The sequence below is a fragment of the Merops nubicus genome, unplaced genomic scaffold (assembly GCF_000691845.1).
Source record: "Merops nubicus isolate BGI_N331 unplaced genomic scaffold, ASM69184v1 scaffold11199, whole genome shotgun sequence".
Classification (NCBI taxonomy): Eukaryota; Metazoa; Chordata; class Aves; order Coraciiformes; family Meropidae; genus Merops; species Merops nubicus.
Window position 1 is genome coordinate 66,369 of NW_008631708.1, and position 13,308 is coordinate 79,676.

The window sequence follows — 13,308 nt, forward strand, 5'->3', positions numbered from 1 at the left end:
TGAACAACCTAAGAAAAAAAAATACTGTGAATATACGTTTCTTTAAATTTGCTTAAGTCCTTCATTTTCATCCTACCTTTTTTCTATGTCATTATGTTCCTCTTTTATTCCTTCTCCTTGTATTTTGAACAGACTTGGGTTTTAGAAGTGTGACACTTAAATCCCCACAGCATTCAAAGACATTCTGTTACTGTTTAAAAAAGTAAATCTCAAGCCTTCATACTAGCCTCTCATTTGTAGTATTATAATCGTTGTTGTTAATAGCAATTGTAATAGTAATATTACTGTAATGAATATGTAGGAGTTAAAATACTGCCTGACAAAGTTAGTGACAATTTTACCAGCTGAAGACTGAGGTTTACGTGTCCAAATATTTGCAACAAGTTGAAAACTTAGAAGAAAGAAAATCTCATTTTCTCGCTAGCTAAAGCAACATCAGATGGAAATGGTCCACGAATGTCACAACTGAGTTTGGCTCTAATTAAGGTTGCGGAAAAAGACATAGTGTTCCTTTCATGAATTTAAATACGGAGAATTTGTGTAGAAATGACAGAAAACTCCCTGATGCACTCTCCGTGGCCTCCTAATTACCTACATCTTGTGGTACCATGGTACCAGTGCCTAATACAATGCTGAGTTTTCAGTTCCTTATGGAGGAAGCAGCTGTCATCCTCCTCCTTACTCTTCGACATGATGCTTTTGTAACTCAACATCAGTAAGGTTTTTTGCCATGCTGCTTCACTTGAATGCCATACTTCACTTGCTGTTTGCTGGCACATTCAGCCTCTCACTCTTTTTATGTATATGGATTGGGTTTGTGTGGCAAGGTTTTAGTGGGGGAGTCTACAGGGGTGGCTCCTGTGAGAAGCTGCAAGAGGCTTCCCTGTGTCTGACCTATGGCTGGCCAAGGCCAAGGTCATCAGTGACAGTGGTAATGCCTCTGGGATAGCATATTTAAGAAGGGGAAAAAGTTGCTGTGCAGTAGCAAGTGCAGCTGAAGATAGTGAGAATATGTGAGAGCAATGACATTGCAGACACTAAGGTCAGTGAATAAGGAGAGGGAGGAGGTGCTCTGGGCACCAGAGCAGAGATTCCCCTGCAGCCTGTGGTGAAGATCATGGTAACCAGGCTATCACAGGAAGACCATGCTAGAGGAGGCTCCTGGCAGGACCTGTGTATCTGTGGAGGGAGGAATCCATCCTAGAGCAGGTTTACTGTCAGGACTTGTGACTCCATGGAGGACCTACTCTGAAGCATTCTGTTCCTGGAGGACTGTATCCTATGAACGGGACCCACACTGGAGCAGTTTATGAAGAACTTCAGCCTTAGGGAAGGACTCAGGTTGGAGAAATTTCTGGAGGACTGTTCGCTGAGGGAGGGACCCCACAGTGGTGGTGGGGGGAAGGTTCTTTAGAATTTGGGCTTCTCATTATCCTACTCTGAATTTGTAATAAATTAAATTAGTTTTCCCAAGTCAAGTCTGTTTTGCCCATGACAGTAATTCTTAAGTGATCCTTCCTTGTTATTATCCCAACCATTGAAATCTCTGTTATATTTTCTGTCCCTTGTCCAGCTGAGGAGGGGAGCGAGAGAGCAGCACTGGTGGGCATCTGGCATCCAGCCAAGGTCAACACACCACAGTCCTTATTTGCCATCTGATTTCAAATTCTGATTAAAAATTGAAAGCAATAATATGTGTATCCATGTACATGTAGTCTTTCTTTGGGTATTGATGCAAGTGATAAGAATAGGAAATTTAAATTTTTAAGTAGAATATTAGGTTGTATGACTTTCAGCCACTCTTCTGGCCCACTCCCCTTCCCATTGTACACAGCTGGTGTAACTGCATTTATCCCCAGCACCAAGAGACGTAGACAGTGGCCTGTGGCCACCACAGCTGAGCACTCATTGAGTGGGGTGCACAGGGAATAAGTGGCAGAATGTCCATCAGCAGTGGTTCTGTGGCAACTGCAATACACAGCACTCACCACTGTCCCATAACACCATTTTTAATGTATTTCTAGAGCTGTACATTGCTACCGTAATGAAAAATATTTATTGTATACAAAGCTTCTTAGATTTCTGTGCTAGTAACAGTACGAGTATCTGCAGTGAAATCCCTTTCCAGTTTAAGGAAATGTCAAAAGACATTAGCAAGGACTTGAAAAATGCATCCACTTTTATGAAACTGTGAATGGTAACTTAAACAGAAATTAAGGAATATCTTAAAAGTTTTAGCAAAACTTATATAGGGACAATAGGAAGAATCATACTAGATTTCCAGTCCAAAAATGCCAAACTGCACATTATATATGTATCCACCAGTTGCAGTGCTGGGGGGAAAAAAAAGATTCTCCTATTCATTTCCTATTGTCTAAAGAAAAAGCTCTTCTAATTTATAGTCTGTGAATACACTATAAATTCTGAATAAACGTAAACTAGTTCTTAATTATGCTAATAGTGGATAAGACCTTGAATTTCAGAAAGTGTTAAGAACAAAATTTTAGACGAACTGATTTATTATTTTCAATAAAACTGAATAAGATTAATTATTTTTGTTGATATTCCATTTCATAAGAGACATTTATGATCCAAATAAAGGAAGTATTTTGTGATTTTAACACTGAACTCTGTCAGAGCAATCTTGTCATTAACAAAATGGACAGAGATTGTGTCTTAATGGTTACATTGATCTTGTAATACTGCATTTAGTGCCTAGAAGAGTTTAGCTTTGCTCTCTCTCCTCAACGTAAGGCTGACTTTCTTGGCACTGAAGATGACATTTGAAAAATAATTCATAGGACTTTTGTACTGCATCTGCTTCTCTTTTAAAGAGTAGGGAAATCACAGATAAATAGGCCTAATCACAGAGCTCAAATAACTGCAACTCATTAAACTAGTTTGCAAAGTTTCTATCTATCTCCATCCAAAGAAAAACAAGCATATAAATTATTTCCATGTTAGAGCCATCACACTGAATTTTACTCAGTCAAGATAAGCACATGGAGAATAACAATTAAAAGTGATTTAAAACAGCAGTGAAAAACGGTCTGATGGCAAACCATACCATGCCATTAACAAAGATTTGTATATCCCGTGAGATTTTATATCAATAGATTTGCACAATAAAAACATTCCTACACAAACTGAAGTTTTAATATTGTTTCTGCATCAGATCAAGTTAATTTCCTCTGTACTTACTAACTGTCACGTGTGTACTGCAATGACTTAAACTAACTGTTAAGGTAAAAAGCCAGAAAAAGAGTGTATTCAGCTTCCATAGAAATGGTTCATTAAAACAAAAAGGAATGATCCAAATACAAAGAACATTAGTTTACAATAACCATGTAAAATTGATCAGAACAGCACGCTTTATGCTGCGGTTACTCCTGAGACAATGTTTACTGCACCTGTGTGATACCTTCTGATAATGTTATCCCTCCTCTTTGGATACACATTATCTCTGTGTAAGCTAGGAATATGGGTTGAATAGCTGTGTTTTTTTGAGAGATCAGAGGTGAGAATGTAATCCTGCATAAGCAGTTATTTACTCTCACTTTCTCTGCCATTCAAATCAGCCCAGCATGCATGTGTGCATGTGCAGCTATACCAAAACAAAAAATCCTAGAGAGATACACACAGAGAAAAGCAAAAGTAGAAATAACATAATGCACAGAAATCACATCCCAGCAGAATACATACAAAGAGCAGTGGATGGTAATTTGCAAATGCAGAAGTATAAGGAATGTATTATCAAAATGAAAGATGTATAGTGAAGAAATTCATCAGCCTAAGCTATTCTGTTTCTAATCTAATTTATACGAATCGTCATTCTTGTATCTTTTTAATTTGATAACAGTTGGAGTAACTCAGCATTTCATGAGAAACAGTCTGCATTTTACACTACAAGGTCTAAGAATGAAGTATACACTAGAACTAGATAAAAAAAAATATAATGTTTTCTCATTCTGAGGCTATTCACAGTGGGAGTATAAGACACAAGCATCTCCCACAGCAGATCACTGTAATATTGTCCAAGAACAACAGTAATTAATTCTGCCTGTCTTTGATTATAGGTCATTGATTGGATTAGATGAATGATAGGATAGACAGGTTATATACATGTTCTGTTATGTCAATCTTTATATCCCTAAATAGATATATAAAACATCATTTAATTAAAGATGCTTGTTAAATTCAATCTTTGAAGATAAATTTATCTATTTAGGAAAGAACTGTAAAAGGAATTTATGGAGAATTTTTCTCTGAGACTGTGAGATTCGTTAAGGTGAATTGTTCAGTTAAAAAGTTAATAGATAAATCATTTGAGTAAAACATTGGAAACTGGTTTTAAAAGCTATGCAAAATTAGTAAGCATGCATACATGACTGAGATGATAAAAAGTTAGTTTGTAATCCTTCTGTAACTGATAGAATGTCATTAAGATTCTTAATAGTATAAGTCTTGGACAACAGCCTGAATTTCCTTCACTATACTTTTCAAATATTTCTTGTAGGTGAGGGACAATTGCTTATCAATACAATCTTCTCATCAAGGTTCTTGGGTTATTTCAAGGTTACTCCAGACCGAAGGGTGAAGATGCTGTCATGTTTCTTCTATTTTAAGCTTTCATTTATTAGATAAAGAGCTTTATCTAGAACTAAATCTCTCTTTGCTGCTTCCAATGAATCATTTCTCTCTGCAAGTACCCTTATACTTTGGTTCCCAAATATATTGATCAGAACCAATTGCACTGGGTACACTGAGAGAAAAAGCACTGCTGCTTAAGAGAAAACAGGAGTAACAGACAGACGGGGAAGTTTAAGAAAGCATGAATCAATCAGTAAAAATTATCACAGTTGGACTTATATCAGCAACTCATCCAATCTTAACTTGGACTAAAACCAGAATTCCATTGTCATTTAACACTGCAAAAAGAAATATCCACACAAGGAAGCCATTTTTGGAGGTGGGCATCTTGTGTCCCTATTTATCCTGTACACATGAAACAAACTGGCATTGCAGCTTTTTGCTTCAGTTCTCCATGTTTTAGTTTTGAGGACAAAGCAGTTTTGATGAAAACCTATGAATACCCTGCAATCAGTGAAACACTTGACATATGAAATATAAATTACTCAGATGATAATAAAAAAAAAACCCCAAACAACTGATGGAGGATAAGCCCATGCATTGGATGGTCATCCACATTTTCAAATCTTGCACCTGCAAGATTGGCAGCAAATTCCATTGCAATAGGCTCTTGTGTTTAGAATGCCTTTGATATACTATTTTGTTCCAAGTTATGCTACTCTTCCAACTTACCAGGGATGTCTACTATTATAGAAAATATCTATTCAAATAATCATATTTTTAACTAGTGGAATTCTCCAAATACATTTGGATAAACATGCAGTGAGAAGCCCAAAGAAGGTTCTTTTACTCATCAGTTACTTCTGGAGAGAAAAAGCCCTTTTTTGTACTCAAATTAAAGTGGAAAAGTTTGATTGCTTATTTTTTGTTTTCTCCTGGTCCAAAGATAGGCCTGGAGACAGTTTACATCTCTGAAGCATCTAAATTCATTTAAATTTGCATCTTATTATTAAAACTATGATAATTACTGTAGCTGCAGAATCCTTTTATATACCAGACATTGCTATACATCCATCCCAAATACCAGCTCTTCCCTTTCAGTGCGAATGCAGAATGTGTAAATTAGTGTTGGAATAGATTAATGAATTCAATTTATGTATTTCACCGATGAAATAAATATTAAATCCCTATTAAATATTCTTACAGTAAAATGTTACACTATGCACACCTCTGAGAACAGAGGTAAACCAGCCAGCATTTTGAAGAAGAAAATATAGTTTGTTCTCACAACACAACTCACCTTGTTCTCTACTTAAAGATTAGTTTAAGATTTGAGAGATTAATTGCTAATACTTTTTAAAAAATTTATTAGAACCTATCTTAATTCACTTTTCTTTTTGTTGTTAGAAAAATGAAGTCCCTTTACAATACTACCCATTTCTGCATGTTGGTTAGTCAATCTGTAAATCAACATTCTCAAATCAAATGGCAGCTTCCATGTTTTTTTTCCCCAGTAATTTATTTTACAAGTCAATTGAAGCTATCTCAAATCTTCGAAAAATGAATTACACTGATTTAAGGTCACTAAATACACTAGTATGTCACTAAAATTTGAATTTGTACAATGTATTCTTGATTTGGTTGCTTTCTTTGTTGCTCCTTTTGGGAAACGAGTCTGAAATTTCCCAGTCTCACTGTGGATTTCCTTTAGGACCTCAGTAAAGCCATTTACTCTCTCCATTCACCAGCTCCTCCTCTCTAAAAAAACAAAGATAAATGAGATGTCCAGACTCCTATAGTGATGGGAGCAATATTAGTACATTTAGGGAGACAAGACTAGAATTAATTTCTGTTATTCACCATTTCTGTGGGCAAGCTGAAGAAAACCTGTCATTTCCTAAATTGCATCAATGTTGTATTTCTGTTGACACTAATTAAGCCAGGTTTTTTTCTTTGTAAAGTGGTAATGCAAGAAGAGCATAATTGGAAAATTTGAACATGAAAACGTGAAAGGTTGACATGGACAAAATTATATAAATCTGATGTAAAGAAAAAATACAGCACATTCTATCTTACTGAAGACCTAATTTAAATCAACTTTTATTTAAAAACCTCTCTTTTATATTAGTGGTGATTGCTAAGAACTACATCTTTATATGGCAGCATTCTGTTTTAAGGTTTACTCCTCAGCAATGGTTCATGCTGCTTAAGTTATTTAAGTCACTGGCAAATTTACCATTTCAACCACTGAATAATTTATTTTCCATGCAATGCTATTCTTTATGAAGAATTCCCAGCAGTATATTCAAATAGATTGTGGCTTTCTGAGAAATAATCTTTAAGATGCTACAAAGCATGATGTCATGTGATTTGGAAGTTAGCCTTGACATGAAAGTATGAACCTGCTTATGGTATTATGTTGTAATGTTAATTTTTGGATTATCCAAGCTCCAACAATGTCAATGTAATTCTTTTTCTAACATCACTGAGATATGACTTCGTTTTGGTACTGTACTGATTTTCCTTTGCAGGTACTTGCTGCCTAATTCTACTTTTTTGAAAACAGAAAACTCTACCCTTCTTGTCATTAATTCAAAGGACTACAGTATTGTACAAGATTGTATCAGAAAAAAATTGGGAAAGACAAGGAAAAGAAATAGTCTAGACATGTCTCCAGTGTTCTGATAATTTCCAGTATGGTTTGGATCTTGAATTTTCAGTTCCAAAAGCAACTTTCCCATATACTAGCTGAAAGACGTGGTTCTGTAATCCATGGCACACTAACATGAGAGCTAATTATTGAGTGATGACTGCAAGAGGCATTTGGGAAACAAGGCAAAATCCGTCAGGAAAAAAATATTAAAATTTCCATCAGGAATAATTTCCCTCTTTGCATACTTCCATTTCTAATTGCTTTGCACATACCAACCAAGAGAAGTTTCAGTCATTTGAGCCTCAAGATTCTAGACAGCACCTGTGATTTCAATGGGACTCATTAATTCATGGCCTACTTCAAATGTGCTCATAAAATTAGACACTTTATACGTTTTCAAGTCGTATAAAATGGTTGTAAAAGGCTTGATACAAAACATTAACAACCTTCATCCATACTGCTGAATTTGAAGTGTCAGAAGCAAATTCTCTTCTGCTTGGTGCAATGACAGCTTTATGTGAGTTTGTATCCTAAACAAACTTGTATAACTTCTGCATCTAACCAAGCCTGTACAGCTACACTCTTGCCACAGATACTACATAAGTCCTCCTACCTGCAACTCTTAGTCACTGTACCCTGAACAGGCTAAGAGTTCTGAGTATAGTTTATGCAGACTTCAGCAGATCTACAACTGAACTGTTTCTGTTTACACATATTGCTGATTATACCCAAGTCAACTATCAATCAGTGTGGGCACTGGAAGCAGGTTAGACTGCTTCATCAGCTAATGTAACTTCCCTAGAACCAACTCGGGAGTATCTGAACGCTCTTGCGTTTGGCTGCATAGTGGTGCCCTACTACTAGTGAGTAGTAGCAAGTGACATTTGGTTTCCACACTGTGTACTCCCCTCAAGTGGGCTTCTGTGCATTTCAGGTGTGCCTGCTGATATCTTCTTTTTACATAGAGTAATACATAGTGATATTTTCAGGCTGCTTTTTAGGAAAGTTTGTGTTAAGGATACTCAGAATTCAGTTGTTTGAATTCTGTAATCAAATCAAATGCACTTTGTGATGTGCAAGACGATGTACACGAGCATACTCTCACATGCAGAATTATACCCTTTTCCCTGCTCACCACTTCATCAGTGTAGTGATTTCAACAGCATAAAAGTAACAGCTATAATGATCCTCAAAAGATACAGCAAGCAACTCTAATTATCTGTGGAACGATTAATTTACTGCATGGAGTATAGAAATACTCTGGAAAAAGAAATTGTCTATGCAACTTCCTGGGGACTGTAATGTTTCTGTTCCAGTATTTCCTTAACAATATTGAAAATTTAATTTTGAGAGTCAAACTAAATCTTCCTCTCCTTCCCTTTGTTAGCTTAAAAAATGTATTTTATTGCCTTGTTACTTCAAATGATCTTGCTTTTTATGTAGTTACACACTATTTAAAAAAAATCTGTTAAGCTAGCTGCTTCTAGTGATATTATTGAAAAAATAAATAAAAAGTCTTTTAGATAATTAAGATCCAAAAATATTAACAAATTCTACACGAAAATTTAGAATGACAACTTAGCTATACGTGGTTCAGCCCAAAAAGGTCAGTTGCCTAATGAGACTGTCACAAAATTCAGGGATGTCTAGAGCTTGTAACCCTTTCCGAACACCTAACGTGTGGGCTTTTTCTTTCTTAGAAAAACAAAATAACTTTTCCTAGTGACCTCACATTGATACAGAAGCTTATAATGACTAAGGCTTACAATCAACTGCTACGTCAATTTATCCTACTGTTGCAAACTGGCACTGAATATCTCTGCATACATACATATGCTTCACTAATGCCGTTTTTTTCTTGTCCTATTCAATGTTTCCTATCAAAAACTCAAGTTCAGGATTTCTCCTGTGTTTGTTAGTAATAAGTAAGCATCCCTCTTTCTGCCCTCCCTTTCCAGTGTTCCCCCTGGCAGGCACTGCTAACCTCAAATTAATGCAGTATAAATGCTCTGACATTTAAGAAACTATGAAATACAATGAATATCCTGAACTGAAGTGGAAAATAAGAGAAAATTTGAAGATTTGAAGTCACATTTAGATTTCACTGCAGGTTACATCATTAGAAGTTAAGTCTACAAGGAAACAAGAAGTGACTAAACAAACCATTTTTAAGTAATCACCAGATAATTTTGATGACCAAATATATAGCACCTCCAACCATTCAAGAAACAGTAATAGCTTTAAAATATTCTTTATGAACAGCTGAGCTACTATTTCTCAGACCAAATAGGAAAGTTAGAAAATACAGAGACAAGTCAACTGGAGTGACATTGCTTCATCTAGGAACTAAAAAGGCGTAGGTAAAAGAGCTCTAGCAAGTGTATACTCAGACTACTTTCTATTTGAGAGGTGAAGAGATGGAAAATTCAATACCCAAACTGGGATACAGAGCAAAAGTGTCATGGTTTGCAAAGCAAACACATGCTAAACTATGGAATTTAAGCAGAGATTCTCACCTGTATATCTCTGGCCTGTATTTCTTTAGTAGCTCACATTTCCTTTTCAAATGTAATTTAGGTCCTTCCAAATCTGTATTTTATAGGAAATCAGATGTACTTTGACTCATAAAATTATCTGAAAGCTCATCTTGCATTTTACAACACCCAATTTTCTCACTAGGCTAGTGAATCACTTAGTAATTTTTAAAAATGTTACCCATTTTTAATGTTATCCATTTTTAATGTTATTCTGTGTCTCTAAAATATTACAAACATTTATAGCTATATTTATGTGAAAAAGAATTTAAATGAATAAGAAAGTTCATCAGTGCCCTCTACACACCAAAATGAAAGCTTAACCTAAAATAAGGACGGTATTTATTCAAAGCCCAGATGGTGTTTAAAAACATCTCACTACCTGTAACACATGTACATAAATTTACTATGGAGGTAAAGGGGATGTTAGTTTCTCTTAATTTTTTAGTTTCCTCGCTACTATTTTACCCATTTTCATAAACCCCTTTGCAGTATTCATGTTGCCAGTCTGAATCATGGAAAAACTTACAACAAAGTTATTTTAAGACTTTCAATCCAACTGAAATTTACATAAACATGTGAAAGTTTTGAGGGTTACGCTTATCGTTAGTTGTATGACACTGAAGTCTCTGCAAACAGATGGTTTCAATTATGTAGTCAATATTTTCAAAGAGCAACAAATGCTTTTTTTTTTTTTTTTTACCACAGGAAATGTAATGAGTACTGATCAATAAATATTTCTGCAGTAACATGACAAATTATATAAGCATTTGGTTACATTTTTCCTAAAGACAATCGTACGTCCTTTTAAAAAAAGAACTGGTGTAAGAATCTGATCCCACTTTGGCTACTGAAATAAATTTTCCTTTAGCACGGGAAATAATTATTATCCTCATAGACCCATATAAGTACAGCTATATTCTAATAGTGTAAAATCTGAAAAGGAAAACAAAATTATGCAGAAACTTTAGAATAGACCCAGAAGCTGGACCCCATCACATCAAGAGTTTTATTTAATCTTAGTATTTTTGTATTTCTGAATATTCCCTTAATTAGTATTTTATACTTTTTGGACAGAAGTAGTAAAGTGCTATGAAATGAGCAACTATAAAATATGAGGATCAAGTTTAAACATCTCATTCAGTTTTGCAACACCTTCTACCATAGTGTCCTCTAAGTGGCTTACACTATCATCGACCTAGCACAGAGTCAGCAGAGTGCTACCTCCTGATTTCTACATAGCAAACAGATTTTGAGACATACTCTGTTCAATGTCAGACCTTACTTGACTTGGCAAAACTAACAGAAATGGATATATTTGCAAGAATCTACATATGGGGCTTATGTCAACAATAATAAATGTTGATAATTAAATGCAAAATAATCTGGGGGTCTGAGTCAGCACTCCACTGGGATAACTTTAGTGTAAAACAAGACTAGCACAGTTCTGAGGGAAGGTTCATTATTACTGCTATAATTCTCTCCCATTTCCATGACAAATTACACTGCAATAATTAGAGGTCCCACCTGCTTTCCATGATGCCTCTTATCACACCACTTGATACTAATGATCTCTCGTTTTTATGCAGTGCAGAAACTCATTCAAATCTGCACCTGTTGGAAATATCTTTTAACTCCAAGGGCTGCTCCTGGTGTCTGAGGATGCATGATTTTTATTTCACAACTGGACAAAATTGAAGGCAACTCCTAATTTGCAAAGGTCATATTAGCTGTCAGTGGTACAGGGAACTTTCTCTGTTTCCAGTTCTTTGGTCTACCCAGCAAGCTTCCTAGCTCTTTTGTGTGCAGCTGCAACCCTGAAAGTTATTATTCTCCCAACGGGTACAGCATAGGTAGCCACAGGGTAACTTTATTTACCCTGTCTCCACAGTAATATTTTACTTCTAAGCTCAAGAAATTCCCTTGGGGTAAAAAGAGTAATTTATTCTTCAGGTTAAAAGTGTTCTTGGTTTTTCTGATGAGCTGAGAGCCTAGCAATTACTGTGACAGATGGAGTGATGATTTTTATGATGTGGAAGCTTGTCCACAGGAATGAAAACGAAATCTCCAAACCCACTTCTCATATCGGCCTTTAGACAGTTGTCAGGTAATAACTGTCATTAACTTTTATCACTGTGGAAAAGATTTGAATTAGTGAATGGCTCCACTAGCTTGTTACTGTAGCACTCCTATGCAGTGACATTTTCTGACAATTTTTTTTGTCACTTATTCTGAATACACTTGAACCAGATATGGAACCAATATTAGAAATGTGGGTTTAAATTTCTGCCAACACTCAAAAGCATCTGAATGTTACACCTAGAGTTTTAGTGCTCTGTCATTTTGGGAGAACTGTTTCCAGGGGATTTTCAGAAAGCAGAAAAAGAAGTTTGAGAGGCTGCTTTCATACACTGAAAAGAAATAATATCTTGTCTCACAAAAATGACCATTTCAAACAACAAAGTTGTTGTGTGGACTGAATTATGAACTGACTAGATTTTCCTGAGGTAATCTGAAGCACCACTCCTGCCTTGTATCTAGTCAGTAACTGCTGTAGATAATGTTTGGTGGTGATGGTATCTTCTGAAGCAGACATCAAGCAAAACTTCAGTTTTGAGGGTCATGGTCCACCCTGCCCTTCCCATACTGGATGACCAGTTGCTCTGGTCAAAATCCTCAAGCAGGAACCAGTTAAAAGTGGCCTAACACCTTGCTAGTCTTCTGGTTCCAGACTTCAAAACTGATCAAAAAAAGACATAGGAACCGGCACTTGTTACTTTGGGAGCATCCCCTATTAGAGACTGAATTTCAGAGCATGGAATATACATGTTTCCTCTGTTCCCAAATGTCTCTTTATAGGTCTGTTTGCAACTGTAACGGCAGGAAAATTTTAATAATAGTGATTTTTTTTTTTTTTTAACTGAAATCTCTTTGTTTTTTCTTCTCTAATGACATAGTAAATACTGCTACTTAACTAAATTGAGTTAATATTTCTGTCCATTTTATGAGCTAAGAGTTACAGCCTAATTTCCATGGGTGCACAATATGAACAAAAGAGGATCTGTAGCACAAGAAAGCACAGTATCTCTGAAAATCAAAACATATATTCCAAAAACACAAAGCATTTCCCACATGACAGAACAGAAGAAACACCTTAATTTTTTCTTTTAAAAATTTTATTCTATTCTGTTTAATATTAGTTATCCTCAATATAACTGAGTAAGAAGATTATTTTACCCATAGATAAAGCAAAGCAAATAGAATTAAGTGATTTGCTCAACTGAAGAGAATTAGTCAGCAGCACAATTGGAAATAAAGCCCAGCAGCATTAACCTGAAGCATCCTATCTTAACCTGAAAGATTTCTGTAACTATACATAATTAAACACTTGAACTGCAGAGGTTTTATGCCTTTAGAGGTTAAGATTCTCCTGCAATCATATCGCTTCAGTTTTTAAAAGGTGAATCTTCCTAATAGTTTTAATTAATAGCGTCCAAAACAAAACAAAACTCCTCATTAAAATAGGGAAAG

The 13,308-nt window shown here is 35.5% G+C and overlaps 1 protein-coding gene across 1 annotated transcript in view; it reads right to left on the reverse strand.

Annotated features, from left to right (window-relative positions):
- The window catches only part of LOC103780026 (disks large homolog 2-like), a gene marked incomplete at its 3' end in the record, with an annotated part of 118,900 nt that overhangs the window by 32,189 nt on the left and 73,403 nt on the right, over nt 1-13,308 (reverse strand). The window lies entirely within an intron of this gene.